This window comes from Mus caroli, unplaced genomic scaffold (genome assembly GCF_978045245.1).
Source record: "Mus caroli unplaced genomic scaffold, Mus_caroli_1 scaffold_4, whole genome shotgun sequence".
Lineage (NCBI taxonomy): Eukaryota > Metazoa > Chordata > Mammalia > Rodentia > Muridae > Mus > Mus caroli.
Window position 1 is genome coordinate 62737526 of NW_028227259.1, and position 20922 is coordinate 62758447.

Here is a 20922-nt window from a genome sequence, read left to right on the forward strand (position 1 = left end):
CAGGTCACATTTCATTGGAGGATTGTTCATTGGTATATTTCCTATTCTCTAATCACTAGATTCTAAAATATAATCTCTCATGCACGGATATATCAATAGCACTAACTGGATCTATTATGAAAAAAGAAAAACAGTAGAAATATAAATAGATAAAATGGCATAAGGTTGAGGAAGAGATGTGTTTAAGGAGTTGTCGCAGAATAAATTGGATAGGAGTAATAGGGAGATATGGAAATGATCAAGAGGTGTTATACACATAAATAAAAATGTAAAGAATACAAATACATAGTTTTTTTTTTAATTCTTTATTGAAAGGAAAGACAATAGATTTTCTCAGTAGTACAAATCACAAAAATCTTAGACTACCTGCTGCTATTAAAGTGCACTGAAGAATGTTTGTGTTTGTGTATGTGTTTGTGTGTGTGATTGCTTTTTTCCAGTAAGTCACACAGTATGAAATACTGTAAACACATATAGTTCTTTCATTAACAAATAAATATGTCTCACATGACAATAGTCATCATATTGAAAGTAATGAATTGAAATGAATATGAGGCAAAAATTAAACAAAAAATCTATGAATAATAAATTATTGCCTAATAAACTTTATGTATTACATGAGAATAATAATCTAGTATACCTACCTTTTATAATTATGTCAGATACTCAGAATATCTGGAATGTGTACATGCAATGATTCTTTGATGTGCTTGTCAAATTGCATTATAGCAAACTCTGGCATTAGTTATTGGCATTACAAGGAAAATTGCATTGTGCATGTAATGAGTTTTCATATGTTTAGCATATAGATTTTAAAATTCATGTGTTTGTATGAGATAAATTTTATATGACAACATGTAATCATATATGCACAGCATACTTAAGCCTTATTTTTTATACTGTTATATATTTCTACTGGGTTTGCTGCACATTGGGTGTTAATATTGAAGATCATCATTTATAACTTTGTAATTTGTTGAATTTTATGATTGGTTTGTATCCTAAATCATGGTAAGAATGCCCGGGTAGGAACCGTGGAAGCTTGTTCCACTTTATAGAACAAAACCATTTTCATTTGTGTAAAACACTCTATTGCTTTGCATTTTATTCAATCTTTTGAATTTTAAACAAAAAATTTGAGAGCATTATTTTGAAGTGTTTCACATATACTTATTTATTCCTTACACTACATAACCAACCAAGTAGATTTTTAATGTTTTTTTTCTAAATTAGGAATCTTTGATTGCCATACAAATAAAATTTACTGTGTTTATTTTCTCAAAAGACAGATATGTAAAAAAATATATTTTATGGAAAAAATAATCAGATATTCTGATTCAGTCTTTACCAAAATGAGATATTAGAATTTTAAAATCGATTTAACTTTTGATTTTTTTCTGTGTTTTTACTTACTTCACTTATTATCTATTTCATTACATGTTTATAGCATACACTTATAGTCATTTTTGTGATGACAACAATCCAAACAAATGGTCAAAGCACAGCTAAAATTTTTCCATACAAGAAACATGGTATCCATACTGATGGCAGCCCAGATAAACAAGGCAATCAACAGGCTCTGATGGAGAGACATGCCATGGGATATGCTAGAGTTCCCGATGCTTGAATGCATATGATCAAAACTGTGACTCATTGGTGCTTAATCTAAGTTGTAAAAGCATGCTTTTACAAGATTGCATTCCCTTTTACACATTTCATAGAACAGTATAATTTTCAGTATTTTACTCAACTTTAATTGAATCATAACTTGCCTAAATGAGAATGCTTAATTAAATTTATACTAGTATTACTAATGCCATATAAATTTGAGATTACAGTGACACTATAACTACATAAAACTTCCCCAAATATAATAAATCTATCTATCTACCTATCTATCTATCTATCTATCTATCTATCTATCTATCTATCTATCTATCATCTACATACCTATCTATCTAACTTTTGCTTGTAAATCAAAAACTATGTAGTTAAAGAAAATTAAAATAAATACAAAGACCCGGGATGGGAGAGGCCCTCAAGGCTCAATGTGGGTGACATTAGCTGAAATGCCAAATAGTAGGGATATGGAACCAGAAGGGACCACGTCCAGCAGTCAGACAAGACCCTCAGTGGAGGACTGGCCACATCAACCCACCTACAAAACTTTCAAGACAAAATTGCTCCTGTTTAAAAGAAATTCAGGGATAAAAAATGGAAGATTGAAGATTGAAGAAACAGCAGACCAATGACAGGCTGGCTCAGCGATTGGCACTATTAGAATGTGGGTGGACTTGTTGGAGTAGGGGTGGACTTGTTGGCCGAGGTATGTCACTGTGGGCAATGGCTTTAATATCCTCTTCCTTGATGCCTGGTAACCAGTCTTCCTTTAGCATCCTTTAGATGACGATGTAGAATTCTTAGCTTCTACTGCACCATGCCTGCCTAAACACTGACATGCCCCTGCCTTGATAATAATGGACTGAACTTCTGAACCTGTAAGCCAAATCCAAGCAATTGTTGTTCTTATAAGAGCTGCCTTAGTGATGGTCTCTGTTCACAGCAGTAAAACCCTAAGATACATCCCATGGGTGGAACACCAAACACTGACACTATTACTGATGCTTTGTTGTTCTTAGAGCTAGGAGCCTAGCATGACTGTCCTCTGAAAGGCAGCTGACTGAGACAGATGCAGATACTCATAGCTAAAGATTAGATGAAGGGTGGGACTCCACTGGAAGAGTTAGGGGAAGTATTGAAGGAACTTCAGATCATTTCAACCCTGTAGGAAGACCAACAGTGTCAACTAAACTGGACCCCTGAGAGCTCTCTGAGACCGAGCCAACAACCAAAGAACATACATGAGCTACTCTGAGGCTGCTGGCACATACATAGCATATGACTGCCTTGTCTGGCCTCAGTGGGACACAATGCAACAATGAGTCTAATCTTTTAGAGACTTGATACTCTAAGATCGGAGGACACCTGGGAGGGGTGACCTTCTCAGAGGCAAAGGAAAAAGTGTTGGGGTAAGAACTGTGCAAGGAGGAACTGGGAGGAGAGGCAACATTTGGGATGCGAATAAACAAAACAATTAATTAACTAAAAACAAAATAAAAAGAAGTACAAAGAATGGAGAGCCCTACAATGAAAACAAGGTACGAGCTCAGCTTGTTAAGGGCAGTCATGGATCAGCTCATTCAGCTTATGTGGCCAGATTCTTTTAAGCATAGCCATAAACTACATAACTATAATGTTTTCTTGGTTATAAAACCCGATTTTTGCCAGTTGTGGTGGCGCAGCACGCCTTTAATCCCAGCACTTGGGAGGCAGAAGCAGTTGGATTTCTGAGTTGGAGGCCAGCCTGGTCTACAGAGTGAGTTCCAGGATAGCCAGGCCTATACAGAGAAACCCTGTCTCGAAAAACCAAAAAAAAACAAACAAAACAAAACAACAACAACAACAAAAAAAACCTGATTTTAATACAATGATATTTTATGATAAATACATACTACTTCAATTCTGCATCTGTGTGACTGAAATGCACTTTTGGATTTTATCAATAAAAATGTTATGGGTTTCTCATATTAAAGTAAATAAATAAAAAAATAAATAAATACTCATACTTACAGATATATGAGTCAATCATATTCCTTCTCCTTTTAAATTTCATTTGCCTGGGAACATTCTATGATTCTAAATAAAATATAAAATCATGACAATATATTGAGAAATATAAATTTTATCTTTTAAAATTATTTATTTTAAATATCAAGATTATATACTATTACATAATTCTCATTCTTTTTCTCTATGTTTTATAGATTTGTATAGATGGTGTTGTATGGACATTCTTGTTCTTATTCAAATTCATCTCCTTTTTTCATAAATCATAGTTTTATATATATATTTGTATGCATGTAACATATATTAGGATATACATATATATACACATAGCTATATATATAGTTATAATTTTTTTGTAAAGCCTGATCAGTCATGTCTATAATGTTACATTATGGCCCTTGGAGAAGCACAACTTCCTTAAGTTGATCTTCTGTGCAGATTGTTTCCACAGTGAATTGCTAGTAAGACATAGTTTATTGTACTTTGTTACCAAAGCCCTGGTAAACTGTTTGCTTGCCTTTACCAATTAAGAGGTGCTCCTTATTTCTGCCATTGATCTTTGCATAAATCCTTCCCCTCACTCCAACAAATCCCCCAAATCAGACAGAACATCAATGGAATGAATAAATAACTGAAAGAGCCACTAAATAACCGATCACTGAAGACAGAATCTAATGATTGTTTCTGTGAACTTAGTTTGTAAGGAAGTCTAAGAAAAATTGGTGATGTTAAGAGAAAATTTGATAAAGCGAATAATGACTGGTGATTATTGCAGTAGAAGCATATACAAAATTCAGTGGCTCTTTTCAGTATGACACCTACACATTTCTCTTCTGAATTCATGCTCTCAATTCCTTCTTTAGAGTTACTTCAACAAGACTGTTTGCAGAGAAATCTTGTTTGAGAATAATTTCTTCCTGAGTCATTACCGTCAATCCAATTCCCTATTTCCAATTTTCTAAGCAAACATCGATAACAAATGCTCTGCCACCCCTGTCTCTTCACATTGATTAAAACTGTCTACTATTCCCTTTAAGTGTATATTATTTTCTATTGGCTGTGATACTAAAATTGCATTTTTATAATTAATACCTTCTGAGTAATACTTTACTTCTAATTTTAAGAAAACTGAAAGACCTATAGTTCTGATTTCACTGTGCTTCCAAAGATGTTAAAGCAATAAGAAAAACAAAACACTAAATATTTCTAAAAGTGCAAGAACAAAATGTTATTAAGAGACATAATTGTAGCATGAGTGACATTGGTGAAATTCTCAGGAGAAGTACACAGGCATTAAATAAAACATCTCTGTACTGTATTTTCTTGGATCACAGGTAACAACCTTTTAGATACCAGCTATTTGTAGGAAGTTGTACAAAATTATTTTTCAGGTAAAGATTGAGGTCATCAGAGAGCAGTGAAAAGGAATTGCATAGCACTTAAGTAAATCATCAACAAGATGATTGCCCAGGACAATTTCAATGCTGGAAGCATTGGTGTGCTCAGGACTTCCAACTCCCATTTCCCTCCATAAGATCCTGTGTAAGAATAGGAAGTCAGCTCCCTTGCTGATTATAAAGAATATATTTGTCTGGTAATCTGGCAAATGTATACTTGGAATACTGAACAACTGTGTTAAATTGATAGAATCTGTGGACCATGAGGATCATGGCTATTTTTCATTTATTTTTGAATAAAAAGACATTGCAAGGGAGATGGTATATGGTTTTAAAACCTTAGCATGTATGTGTTACATTTTTCTCTGGCCTAGGATAGATTTACACAGTCTAGTTTACAATTCTTTTTAAAATACAACTTTTTAGCAAATAGTTTAGGTAATGTGATTTCACTTTATATGAGATGGTCTTAGGAGTTGTTTGTGGCTATAACAGGCACATCAATAGACATGGTGGGTGTCTTAAATAATCTTTACTTGATATTATACTTTTCAAACTTAAATAGTTGTGCTGTGGCAATGTATAATACAATTCCTTTTTAAAATTAATTAATCTATTTTTGACACTCCATATTTTATATGCCACTGTCCACCTTCCAACTGTTCCACATTCCAGACCTTTCCTCCCCACCCCCTGTTTCCATATGGATGCCCCCACCCACCACCACCCCACCTGATCTCTAAACTCACTGGGGTTTCCAGTCTCTTGAGAATTAGGTGCATCATCTCTGAATGAACACAGACCTGGAAGTCCTCTTCTGTATGTTTGTTTGGGTCCTTATATCAGCTGGTATATGCTGCCTGTTTGGTGGTCTAGTGTTTGAGAGATCTAGAGGGTCCAGATTAATTGAGGCTTCTGGTCTTCCTAGAGGGTCACCCTACTCAGCTTCTTTCAACCTTTTCCTAATTCAACAACAGGGTCCAGCTGCTTCTGTCCATTGGTTGAGTGTAAATATCTGCATCTTACTCTTTTAGCTACTTGTTGGGTCTTCTGGAGTGTAGTCATTCTAGGTCCCTTTTTGAGAGCACTCCATAGCCTCAGTAATAGTGTCAGGCCTTGTGGCCGCCCCTTGAGCTGGATCCCACTTTGGGCCTGGAGTTGGAACTTATTTTCCTCAGGCTTCTCTCCATTTCCATCTCTGTAATTCTTTCAGACAAAACAACTATGGGTCAAAGTCGTGACTGTGGGATGCTCCCCCACCCTCATTTGAAGCCCTGTCTTCCTGCTGGAGCTGAATTCTGTAAGTTTCCTCTCCCTATTGTTGGGCATTTCATCTAAGACCCATCCCTTTTGAGTCCTGAGAGTCTCTAAAGTCCCAGGTCTCTGGTACATTCTGGAGGGTCTCCACAAACCCCTACTTCTCAAGGTTGCCTATTTTCATTTTCTCTGCTGGCCCTCAGGACTTCAGTCCTTTTCCATAATCCAATACCAGATCAGGTTCAACACTCCCTCCCAAAACCCCCTGTCCACTTTCCCTCCCATGTCCATCCTTCGCTCCCCACTTGTGATTGCTTTCTTTTCCTTCCCAAGTGGAACTGAGGTATCCTCACTTGGGCACTTCAGCTTGTAACCTTTTTGAGTTCTGTGGTGGACTGTATTTTGCTTTGTTTTGTTTTGTTTTGTTTTGTTTGTTTGCTTTTGCTAATATCCACTTCTTAGTGAGTACATACCATGTATGTTCTTTTGGGTCTGTGTTACCTCACTCAGGATGATATTTTCTAGTTCCATACACTTGCCTGCAGAACTCAGGATGTCCTCATTCTTAATAGCAGAGTAGTATTCCATTGTGTAAATGAACTACATTTTATGTATCCATTATTCTGTCGTGGGACATATGGCTTGTTTCCAGCTTCTGGCTATCACAAGGCTGCTATGAACATAGTGGAACATGTGCCCCTGTGGCATCGTAGGGCATCTTTTGGGTATATTGCCAAGAGTGGTATTGCTTCATCTTCAGCTAGTTCTATTTCCAATTTTTCTGAGGAACCTCCAAATTTCTAGAGTGGTTTTACCAGTTTGCAATTCCACAAGCAATGGAAGAGTGTTTCTCTTTCTCCACATCCTCTCCAATATGAGGCTTCGATCTTAGCCATTCTGATTGGTGTAAAGTAGAATCTCAAGGTCATTTTGATTTGCAGTTCTCTGATCACTAAGGATGTTGAGCATTTCTTTAGGTGCTTCTCAGCTAGTTGAGATTCCTCAGTTGTGAAATCTCCATATAGTTCTGTATTAGTCAGGATTATCTAGAGTCACAGAACTTATCGGTAGTCTTTATATAGTAAAGGAATTTATTGATGACTTACAGTCTGCAGTTCAATTCCCAACAATGGTCAGTAGCAGCTGTGAATGGAAGTCCAAGGATATAGCTCGGTCCCACATGGCAAAAAGGTGAAGGAGAGAGAGAGAGAGAGAGAGAGAGAGAGAGAGAGAGAGAGAGAGAGAGAGCCTTCATTCTTCCAATGTCCAGCAGAAGGTGTAGCCCATATTAAAGGTATGTGGCACCACACTTTTAATCTCAGATGACCTTGAACCTGGAGCTTTCCCTGTCTTAATCTTCTGGAATCCACAGCCACTATGCCTCAAGATCTCCATACCAAGATCCAGGTCAGAAATTTCTATCTCCCAGTCTCCATATTAGGGTCACTGGTGAGCCTTCCAATTCCGGATTGTAGTTATTCCAGATATAGTTAAGTTGACAACCAGGAATAACCACTACAAGTTCTATACCTCATTTTTGATTGGGTTGTTTGGGTTTTTGGTGACTAGCTTCTTGAGTTCTATATATATTTTGGAAATTAGCCCTCTATAAGAAGTAGGGTTAGTAAAGATTTTTTTTTTCCCAATCTGTAGGTTGTTGATTTGCCTTATTGACTATGTCCTTTGCCTTACAGAAGTTTTCCAGTTCCATGAGGTCCCATTTATCAATTCTTGATCTTAGAGCATGAGCCATTGGAGTTCTGTTTAGGAAATTTTCCCCTGTGCCAATGAGTTCAAGGCTCTTTTCCAATTTCTCTTTTGTTAAATTCAGTGTATCTGGTTTTATGTTGAGGTCCTTGATCCACTCGGACTTGAACATTATACAAGGTGACAAATATGGGTCTATTTTCTATTTTAGTAAAAGCCCAATTACCTTTTAGCTTAGTTTGAGAGTCTCTAAGACAAGGGAATGAGCCTTTAATTTGGAAATGTGATCTCAAGAAATAAGAGTGAGAGGCAAAGGAAATGCAGATGCTGTATTAGTTTCCTATTAGTGCTGTATCACATTATAATAAACAATATCAGACTTAAAATGATGCAAATGTTTTTATTCACAAGTCCAAAAACCAACATCTCAGTGGGGATGGTTTCTTCAAGAGCCTCTAAGTCTTGAATCCTTTTGCTCGTTTTCTTTAATTCTAGAAGCCAGGATTCCTTTGCTCATGATCCCTTTCCCATGTCACTCAACAGCTTGCCTCCACCCCTTTATCTTGTATTGCTTCTAACTATTTTGCCTTCTTTGTGTAAGTACTGTTGTAAGTATATTGACACTATGGAGAGAACCCAGAACAATATGCACCTCAATGTCTATAAATTAACCACTTTAAACTATCCCTTTTGTTATATCTCAAACATTCAGATGCCAGGGACTGGGACACAGCCATCAGTGTGATGCCCTTATTCAGCTTCTCACTGAGATACTAGAGTATACAGAGAGTGGCAGAACCAGTAGATGCTGGAGATAAGTGAGTTATCCAAGTCACAGATATAATCAAGAATCTTTGGTTAATAAGGAACCATTCATAAGATCAAGAGCCTTTTGATGAGCAATCATCTGGACTTGTTGAAAACTTTGGGGCTGAACTATTTACTTCTCAACTCTTTATCAGAAAGCAGAAGAAAGCTATCTGCACATGAGCTCAAGAAATAAGAACAAAGAGCAAAGCCACCTCACTGAAAATATACAAGATGGAAATGGAGATATTATGGTCACCTAACAGCCATACATGAGAAGGAAGGAATAAGCATGGTCTTGGAGAGTAAATGAGAATGCAGACTTGCTGATATCTAGCTGTTGAGAAAATGTGACTTCATCAGCTCTTTTGTCCAGAACTAAAGAGAAAAGGAGAAAATAACCCTTAGGACCTACAACACACTATTCTTTCTGCATTTTATTTTACTGCTGGGCCTTTATGTTACCTGTATGTGAAAAGTGTTTTGTTTTTCTAACGATTGTTTAAATACTGGTTTTTAAACATTTGCTTAATAAGAAATATGGAACAATTAAACACAAAAAAGAGAAAAAATATGGGTCTATTTTCATTCTTCTATATACAGAGAGCCAGTTAGACCAGCACTATTTATTGAACATGCTTTCTTTTTTTTTTTTTTTTCCATTGTATATTTTTTGGTGTCTTATCAAAGATCAAGTGTCAGTAAGTATGCACTTATATTTCTGGATCTTCAATTCTGTTCTATTTATCAACATGTCTGTCTCTGTACCAATACTATGCAGTTTTTATCACTATAGGTCTGTAGTAAAGCTTGAGGTCAGGAATGGTGATTCCACCAGCTGTTGTTTTATTGTTAAGAAATGTTTTAGTTATTTTGGATTTTTTACCTTTCCAGCTGAATTTAAGAATTGTTTGGGATTTTGATGGGGGTTGCATTGAATCTATAGATTGCCTTGGTAGGATGGCCATTTTTACTATGTTAATTCTGCCAATGCATGAGCATGGGAGATCTCTCCAGATTCTGAAATCTTTGAATACTTTCTTGAGAGATTTGAAGTTATTGTCATACAGGTCTTTCTTTCACTTGTTTTGTTAGAGTTGCCCCAAGATATTTTATATTATTTGTGGCTATTGTGAAGGAAGTTGTTTCCTAATTTCTTTCTCAGCCTGTTTATCATTTGTGTGAGTAAGGCTATTGATTTATTCAAGTTAATCTTATATCTGCCTACTTTGCTGGAGTTCTTTATCAGCTGTAGAAGTTCTCTGGTAGAAATTTTAGGATTGCTTATGTATCCAATCATATCATCTGCAAGTAGTATCACTATACCTTTATTTCTTCTTTTCCAATTTGTATCCCCTTGGTTGCTTTTTGTTGTCTTATTGTTCTAGCTAATACTTTGAGTACTATACTGAATTGATATGGGGAGAGTGGCAATCCTTGTCTTGTTCCTGACTTCAGTGGGATTGCTTCAAATACGTCTCCATTTAATTTGATATTGGCTGTAAATTGCATTCATTATATTTAAGTATGGGCCTTGAATTCCAGATCTCTCCAAAACTTTTAACATGAAGGGGTATTGTATTTTGTCAAATTATGTTTCTTAATCTAAGGAGATGATCATGTGATTTTTTTTTTTTAGTTTGTTTATATAGTGGATTATGTCAATGGATTTTGGTATATTAAACCAACTTTGTATCCCTGGGATGAAGCCTACTTGATCATGGTGAATGATATTTTTGATGTGTTCTTAGATTTTGTTTGCAAGAATTTTATTGAGTATTTTCACACTAATATTTATAAGGCAGATTGGTCTGAAATTCTTTTTTGGTTGGGTCCTTGTGTGGTTTAGGTATCAGAGTAATTGTGACTACATAGAATGAGTTAGGTAGTATTTCTTCTCTTCCTATTTTATGGAATATTTGGAGGAATATCAGTATCCAGTCTTCTATGAAGGTCTGGTAGAATTCTGCACTAAATCCATATGGCCCTGAGTGGTTTTTTTTTGTTGTTGTTGCTGTTGTTGTTGTTTTTGTTTGTTTGGTTGGTTTTTCTTTTTGTTTGGGAGTTTTTAAATGAATTTTTCTATTTCCAGATGTAATATGGGCCTGTTTAGTTCATATGCTCTTGTTTTAACTTTGGTATGTGGTATCTGTCTAGAAAAACATCCAGTTCATCTAGATATTCCAGTTTTGTTGAGTATAGGCTTTTATAGTAGGATCTGATGACTTTTCTGAATTTCCTCCATGTATGTTGTTGTGTCTCCCTTTTCATTTCTGATTTTGTTAATTTAGAAAGTGTCTTCCGGTCCATTGGTTAATTTGGCTGGGGGTTTATCTATCTTTTTGATTCTCTCCAAGATCCAGCTTTCGATTTTGTTGATTCTTTGTATTTATTTATTTATTTATTTATTTATTTATTTATTTATTTTTGGTTGATTTCAGCACATACTACAACTTCTTTATAGTTACTGAAACTTGTTACATATCTATCTATCTATCTGAGTGTATAACAATTATGAGATAATCATAAATTACCATTTACTGAATTCTTTTTAGTTAATTGAATTTCATACAAACATAGGTTTTTAATTTTTTATTTAAGCTAAAAATATAAGCATATACCATTACTCTATATTTGAAATTTTGCCATGATCTAGACAAAATTAATATTTGCGTTATTAGAAAGAGTTGCATAAATCAAAAATCACATAAATTAGGATACATATATATACATATATATATATATAATTTTAACAGTTCTGAGAAAATATTCAATGAATATTCAACTGTTTTATAGTAGTCTATTTTGCTAATTATCTACATCTTTATGGAATTCAAATTGCCTTTTTTAGGAGAAACAAGTTTCCTATGCTGAGTTAAGAAACAGCTTGTCTCACAAAGAGGATATACTTGTCAGAAAGAACGGTTTAGTATAGCAAATATAGTACATTTGGTGCATAGCTACCCAACCAAATACGTATTCACTTGGCACCCATTTCCTCATGGAACATGCTCACCGACTTGTATACAGGCAACCTGCCATCCTAACAGATGGTTGTCAAGTACTCATAGCCAAAAGACCATGAATGAACATCAGATGTGTTTGGTGAGGGCAGGAGTCCCAATAAAAAACACCCAAACAGCTGTCATTCCTAAGGTTATGTCCAACAGTTCAAGACATCTGAATTTCCTTCTCTATCTCTTGGTGAAACTTAGTTTTCCTATGCCTCAACCTGTATTTTACACTTCATATCGAATAGCCATTGAAAGTAATCTTTCTATATGGAATTGGGGGTGGGTAATATTCATGGTTGAGTTTCACTTTCTGTAATTATGTGTCAAAAAATAGCTTACTGCTGTAACACACTATATTATGAGTGATTTTAGTGACCATGTTGCAATCAGACCTGCAATGCTTTCAAACATATACAATACTGTGGAGTATAGTATATATGATGGATTGATGATGATAAAAAGAAAATATCTAACAGGTTTATGTATTTATTGATTTATTTATTTTTACTTTATTTTATTTATTTTTACTTTACTTAATTTCATTTTATTTTTGGTTTTTCAAGACAAGATTTCTCTGTATAGCCCTGGCTGACCTGGAACTTACTTTGTAGAACAGGATGGCCTCGAACTCAGAAATCCGCCTGGCTCTGGCTCCTGAGTGCTGGGATTAAAGGCGTGCACCAATGCGCCCAGCCAGGTTTGTGTATTTATTATGACTACATATATTCTCATCACTTTAGAGTATCTTCCTTCTTCTTTCACATAAAAAGTGTTGACTATCGTCTTGTGTGTTACCCTGAGAGTACCCTACACATCTCAGGTTTACTGTCTGCTTAATGCATTGGAGAATTTTTCCAGAGATTGTTTTCATTATCTTGTCCAGATTTGACTCTATGGTGTGTCTTTGGTCAAAAATTTTCAGACAATTATCATGGTTATGTGATACATGATAGAATCTAGTGTTTTAGCGTCATGACAGCTTGATAAATATATAATGCAAGTATTATTTAACTGTAGTTTCTATAAATAGCACTTATAATATGTTACCACACACTAACTTGTCAGTAGTATCCATATTTGGTCATGTGTCTCTCAAACTTTACTTTGTTAAATGTAGTGATAAGAGGATAATGATAGGATACAGAATACATAACTCATTTCCCAAGGCCTCCTATATCACAGAATTAAATGATACATATATCTTAATATTCTGGATCATCTTGATGGTGATGGTCTTCATTAGAAACCAGTACACCGCTTGCTGACAGGAGCCTGATATAACTGACTCCCGAGAGGCTCTGCCAGTTCCTCACAAACACAGAGGTGGATGCTTACAGTCATACATTGGTCTGAGCATAGGATCCCCAATGAAGGAGCTAGAGAAAGTACCCAAGGAGCTGAAGGAGTTTGCAGTCCCATAGGAGGAAGAACAATATGAGCTAGCCAGTACCCCCAGAGCTCCCAGGGACTAACTACCAACCAAAGAGTGGGACTCATGGCTCCAGCTGCATATGCAGCAGAGGATGACATATTTGGACATCAATGGGAGGAGAGGCCGTTTTTCCTGTGAAGACTCTATGCCCCAGTGTGAGGGAATGCCAGGGCTAGGAAGTGGGAATGGATGGGTTGGCAAGCAGAGCGAGGGCCAAGGAGATAGGGGAAGGTGTTTTTTCAAAGGGGAAACCAGGAAAGGGGATAACATTTGAAATGTAAATAAAGAAAATATTCAATTAAAAAAAAAGAAACATGTCCATCTACTAATTACAATTTCTTGATACTTTCAAAAAAATTATATAAATGTGTGTATCTCTCTTTATGTGTATATGTTCGACTATTTAAAATAGTTTCTCTCATTCATCAAAAGTTATTGTGCAAGAGGTTTACTTTCATGTAATCCAGAGGTGTTACTTACATTTTGTTAACTCTTACAGAAAAAAAAAATACTTATATGATTGTTACCTCCACTTAATGGATAAGGTTTATGAGCAGCAGGAATACGTAGTAATTCGAAGCTGTGGAACAATATGTTTGTGTCCTGCTGCACAGGTATTTGGCAAAATACTTACAGAGGAAATGTTTTCTTTTCATAAAGAATTTGAATAATTCCTTATGAGTAACATAGCTTATGGAAGTGGATGGCTTTCTTACACAGTGATTAGGAAAGATAACAGCAGGAAACCACAATTAACTAATCACAAAACACTTTATCAAACCATAGCAATGTAAAATTGGTTGTATAAGCCTTTTATGATAGATTGGATTGCAAGTAGACTTGTCCATTTAAAATGAAATGTTGAAAAGCAGAATTCATATATTAATTCAAAAGTAATATTTAAATGTTAAATATTTTAAAAGTTTAAGTCTATATAAAAGAAGAAATGACTGCCAAGATTAATTTCACTAGAGAAGCAAGAACTTCATTTCTCATTTCTAGACTAGCAAGAATATTACATTTGATTATTTCTATTGTCTGGAAGCCATGATTAATGCAAATATAAACAGGATTGAAAAAAAGTTCACCCCACACATGAATTTTCCAAATGTCTGATCAACAAACACAAAGGAGGCAGAGGAATGGATGATGAAGACAATTTCCATTGAAGATACTTCAGCAATAGTCAAAGTTTGGGGTTATATAAGTTATGTTCATTCAAAGGAGTTATGATAATTCATTCTGCTTGCCGTTCATATTCAGAGAACATCTGGCACATTCAGAGTTACATGACAATAGACAGAGTTACTTATGCAATACATATTTTTTATATTATTTAACAGTGTTATTATAGTTGTTTTTCCTTACTACATATCAGGTAGGAAATGTTCTTAACCAAGGTTTGGATAAAACAAAGCTATATATGAAATTTTTGATTGATTGTACTACTAAAATCAGTTCATATTTCTGGGGTCACTTTTTGCTTTTTATTACTTAATTTTTTATGTACACTTTAAGGTATTTTGATTAAATCTACACCCCAATATTCTCCCCTACCATTTCACTTCTCTTATCTCAACAATTTTTTTGTCAGCCTGATGTGCTCAGAATCCATGTTGTATTTCTGATAAGTACATTTTGCAGAGTCATTTACTGATTCATAATCATCTCTCATGGACAGTACCTGAAGTACCCTACATCCATTAATTGCAAAAGATCATCAGGTAGAAATGGGAATTGAGGAACCCTTTTGCACTCTCTCTAGGGTGTTGGAAAACTTAATCTTACGTGTTCAGTCACTACTGTTGTGAAATCATAGGTGCAACACCTCTGGCATGCCTGGCAAATGCCAGACTGCTACAGGTATTCAATACTTCTCACTATCACAGGCATTCTGTTTCTTGTTAAGATCAATGATCTTGGAGGCACCAGGTATGACATATTAGAGATGGAAATTTAGAGATGGAAACTCTAATGTCTCTTGTTCTTTTGGAAGTTCACCAGTTATACAGCTGTGTTAATCAACATCTGTAAAAATAAGATCATTTTATGAGGGTTGAGAGGTACAGTAATATTAGAATATAAGGAAAAACTTTTATATATAACCCTAGCTATCTAACCATCGTGGTATTAGACTGTCTGCTAGAATTTATAAGCAAGTCATGTTTATCATGTTCATTGTTGCCCATATGCTAAGAATGGAAAAAGTCTGCATAACCATAAACTTCTGACTGGATAGTGAGAATGTGATGCATATGCAAAAGGGAATATTTTTGATCTGTAAGGAAAAGAATAAAATTCTTACATAATGAAACTGAAAAAAGATGTATTAAATAAGGTTGTCTAGGTATGTAAAAACACTTGCATTATATTTCTCCAATTAATTTTTCCATATGTGTAATCTTACTTTTGAACCTTACTATTTTGTATATATGGTTTCAATTAATTTATCTTATGTTACCAGTATTCAAATTGCTATTTAATGTTTATTTAGAAGCATATATGATATGAAATACATTTCTTTAATCTTGTAATTTATGTAGATGCTGGCAATATAAATAATAATATTGCTATAAAATAAAAACAAACAAACACAAACTTTCTGATCTTCCTCCAGTACTTGATAGTACAACCCTTTTGCTAAAGATATGACAAATGTGATTCATAGTATATATAAAAATCAAGTTGGCATTAAATTAGAAAATTTCCTCCCAATTCTCTGACTTTCATAGTGCTAGAAGCTTCTACATATAAAACTGCTGGATAATAGTAATCTATAGTCTTATCATAATTGACCCCTGAGTGAAAAAAATAATGGGTCTGACTAGATATGTCTACTAGGGCAATATTAAAATGAATTTTATGGAATTAAACAACCACTTTTACATGTGTTTGAGACCTTCTATATAATCCATGTCTAGTATTGCTATCTAGTCCAAGAATCCAAATCTGTCTGGGTCACAAGCCTTAAGAAAAATCTAATAATATTAAATGGGGTCAATAGTAAGTTTTCTTCTTCAGTCTTTGCTTTATATCCATAAAACAGAGTAATTCTTGAACCTTTTAGAGCAACTTCCCTTATCAGTCAATGGGAATTAACTACAGAGATTCACAGCTGATGAAGTAGTAGAGCCTAATCAATAGAAGATGGAGTTTCCAGACCTAAAGAGGACATTGATGATTAACTTTCGGCCTGTATGGCTCAGGAATCACTTTGAAATATGCAAGAGAAACATTCTGCAAGCCAGAGGAAGAGGACTACTTCTGGGGAATGGTGATTTCTGCACGTGACAGGGCAATTGGACTCATCAACCTGTAGCAACTGTGAATGTATATGCAAGACTTGAATATGATCAAGCTAGCCTGAAGGCGAGAGTGGAGAAGAAGTGCCAGTTTTCTTTAAAGATGTGGTATCTGATAAGTTATCTATGCACCAGTAGATGAACTTATACACATGTGCATATTGGCATCACTAAACTGACTTGATGGTTGTTTTTTTTTTTCTTTTTAAAGTGTGTACACATTTGCATAGGAAAAGTAAGGGGTGGCATAAAAAAAGAATTGGGTAGGATTTAAATGGGTCTAAGTTTGATGAATACAAATTATTAACATTCTGGGATTGTTAGAATGTGGAATTGTAAAATTGGTAGACAATGAATGAATTATTTAGAATTTAATTTTTATTGGGATATGAATGCAGGCAGGCAAAAATTTAGAATATGTGTATGCCTTAAATTTACTTTATACTTTATATTCTATTACTATTTCCCTTCTTGGTATGTTTCATGGTAGATAAAAATAAATGTCCACTACTTCTTCTTTTTATATGTTGTGTTTGTAACAAGAGGTTATTTCTTCATTAGTGAGTCTTGGCTTCCTACTTTGTTTATATTGGACAACAAAACCTTTCTAAAATTTCTAACTATGAAACTTATCAGAGATACAATTCACAGACCATATTAAGCTAAAGAAGGAAGAAGATCAAAGTGTGAATGCTTTTGTCTTTCTTGGAAGGGGGAATAAAATACTCATGGGAGGAAATATGGAGACAAAATGTGGGGCAGAAACTGAAGACCTTCCAGAGACTGTCCCACCAAGGGATCCATCCCATATACAGTCACCTATCCCAGACACTATTGTGGATGACAAAAAGTGCTTGCTAACAGGAGCCTGGTATAGCTGTCTCTTGAAAGGTTCTGCCAGAGCCTGACAAATACAGAGGTGGATGCTCTCAGTCAACCATTGGACTGAGCACAAGGTCACCAATGGAGGAGTTAGAGAAAGCACTGAAGAAGCTGAAGAGGTTTGCAATCCCATAAGAAGAACAACAATATCAATGATCAATGAACCAGATCCCACAGAGCTTCCAGGGACTAAACCACCAACCAAATAATACACATGGAGGGACCTATGGCTCCAGAGGCATATGTATCAGAGGACGACCGTTTCAGGCATCAATGAGATAAGAAGCCCTCGATCCTGTAAAGGCTAAATGCTGCAGTGTAAGAGAATGCCAGGGAAGCTAGAATGGGTGGGTGAGGGGGAGGAGCACCCTGATAGAAGCAGGGGGAAGGGGCATAGGAGATTTCCAGAGGCAAAACTGGGAAAGGGGATAACACTTGAAATGTAAATAAATAAACTATCCAAAGGTGTGTGTGTGTGGGGGGGGGCACGTACTTGTCCATTATTGCTTCTCTTTGGGAATCACATGAATGGACTCTGCATATAAAACAGTATATTAAAGCTACAGAACAACTTCACAATATCCCACCTTTCTGTCATTTCATTGAGCTACTAGATTATAACTAAGGAATAAATGAGAGAAAGGGTTTTCAATGACTAGCTGAATGCTCAGCCACAGACATGCAGATGAAATATAGTTTGTGATCTTAACTGCATATTTGTTCTGTTCATAATTTTAGCAAATTATTTTTGTATTTTTAAATTTTAAAATAGTTATTAAAATGTATTTTTATTAACAATAAATACTAATAAAATAAAAACTAAAAATCAGTTTTTTCGATGAAGTGATACTGGGTGTATCATCAAACATATTCCCAAGCAATGCTCTTTCTTAGGAATAATTAGCAAACACAAATTCAACTCCATATTTCCTGTGCTTTTTAAAAATTTTTTATATTTTGTTTGCTTTTATTTTTGGAAGGCAGGGTTTTTTTGTTATTGTTTTTTTGATATTATAACATGCTTGCATCATTTCTCCTTTTAATTCCTCCTTGTTCTCTTTAAAACTCATGGTGTCTTTCATTTTCTTAAGACAGAAAATGAACATAAAAATAAAGAATAAGGAGTGTGTGGAGGATGATCTAGAAAGTTGGAGGGGATAATGTATTAAAAGTATACTATATGAAATTCTCACCATTTTGCTGAGAGCCTAACCCAATTCAATGCTCAAAGAATGAACATGTAAAATCATAGAGTCATGAAAATGAATAAACATGTTATCTATAGATAAACATAATTAATGATATTTTTTAAATGATCACCATTTATCATAGTAGGTATACACAGAGGTAAAATATAGAATATATACATATTCTATTGGACATTAAATATAAACATAGTCTTGAATAATAATGACACTATCTATATTGCCATGTTTTAAATCAAAAATTTTGAAGTAATAATAGTTATATGGAACTCATAAGTGATATCCAAAAACTTCAAATTCAATAACCTTTAAAACATAGACTTTTAAACTTTCATTAATTTTTTAAATTGTAATTGATCCTTACATAACTTCAGATGATTACATTTGTTAGAATGAGTCTCAAAACAAGCACGAATTTTATTTCTGACTTTTGAAATTATATCTGGTAAACCTGACTATATGCTCAGAAGAACAGTAATAAAAACTTCCATTGATGATTTATATTCCCACATCTATTAATAGCAAAATCGATGTCCATAGTAATTAAGGCATCTACCCAGTTAAAGAATGAAAGTTGTAACTCCATATCTTTTGTTAAAATAGATAATTTTTCTGAGAGTATCTATTTTTCCACAATATCATATTTTCAAAGTCACCTGAAACATCTAAATCCTATGGAGAACTGAATTTAAAACTTGAAATAGTGAAATATACTATATTTGTGAAAGCTATAAAAAGCCATTTTACTATGGTTTCACATCAAACTTAAATCCTTCATTGATCTTTTCTATGAATAATCAAAAAAATGACTGACATAATGTAATAAATTTGTATAAAGCAGCTCAGTTTCGACCCTTGAAAACATTACATCTAACTTCATATAATTTATATAATACTCATATATTATCATAATACTGATAATAAGGTAAAGAATAAATATAATAAATATAATAAACTGTATACATACAGCAGCTATACTGCCTAAACATTATATTAATCTAGAAGTGATACTATGAATAAAGGAATATTGTAGTCCATCAAGGATATAACTCAGAACAACAATGGATACTTAGGATGTAAAAAGTTTCAGTGATTTATATATACATATATACATGGATAGATAGATGGATAGATATATATCATTACAAAATAAAATAAAAGTAACATAAATGGAAATGTAGATAAGTTACATTTTATATATGACAGTTTTCAAAATATTTTTCATAGGTAATATATATATACTTCCTATTAGATATAGTAACTATATTATATAATGTGCCTCAGATCCTAGTCCAAGATTGTACTTTTTAATTCCTATATAGTAAAAACTGTTTTAATCTTCTTCAAAATCGGAAAGTACTCACGAAAACCAAAATATATAACATACTCATTAAGTATAGCAAAAAAAAATGTACAAACTGTAAATATCCTCAGGATATAATAAGAAGACATTTTATTTTATTTTTTCTTTTATTAATATTAATCATTCCATTCGTTTACATATTAAATGATACCCTACTTCCTGGTTACCCCCTCCACCAATCCCCCATCCTCAGGTTACCTCTCTGACATTCCCCCATCCTACATATGGCTTCCTCCTCTATATTTTGCCTGTATGGGAGTGCCCCCCTTCCACCCACATTCTCCCACCCCACCAGTTGCTGTCTGGCAAGGCCAACCTCTGCAGCATATGTATCTGGAGCCAGAGATCCTTTTCAGTACAGTTCTTGGTTGGTGGTCTCTGGGAGAAGTGTGTGATCAGGCTAACCTATGTTGTTCTTCCAATGAAGTTGCAGTCCCCCTCCACTCCTGCAATCCTTCTGCCAGTTCCCCTACTACGTTCCCAGAGTTCAGCCCGATGGTGGGCTCCAAGCATGCACCTATATATTGTTCAGTTGCTGGCCGGACCTCCCCAAGAACTGCCACACTTGCTTCCTGTCTGCAAGCTCCTTTTGACCACAGCAATAATGTTGATTTGGTGTCTGGAGACATGATCCCCTACGTGGGGCTGTTCCTCGGTTGGCCCTTCCTTCAGTCTCTGTTCCATTTTCTGTCCCTGTTCTTCCTTTGGAAAGAAATATTTCTGGGTTAAAAACAAACAAACAAACAAGCAAACAAACAAACAAACAAAACCTTTGACATAGGGCACTGGCTCCATCCCTTAGCCAGGGGCCATGCCTATCCACAGGTTCTATCTCCCCCATCTCTGCACATTACAGCTGAAGTCAATCCCATTGTGTCCTGTGAGCCTCAAGTTTCTCTTGTGTCTGGGACCTTCCAGAGGCTATCCCC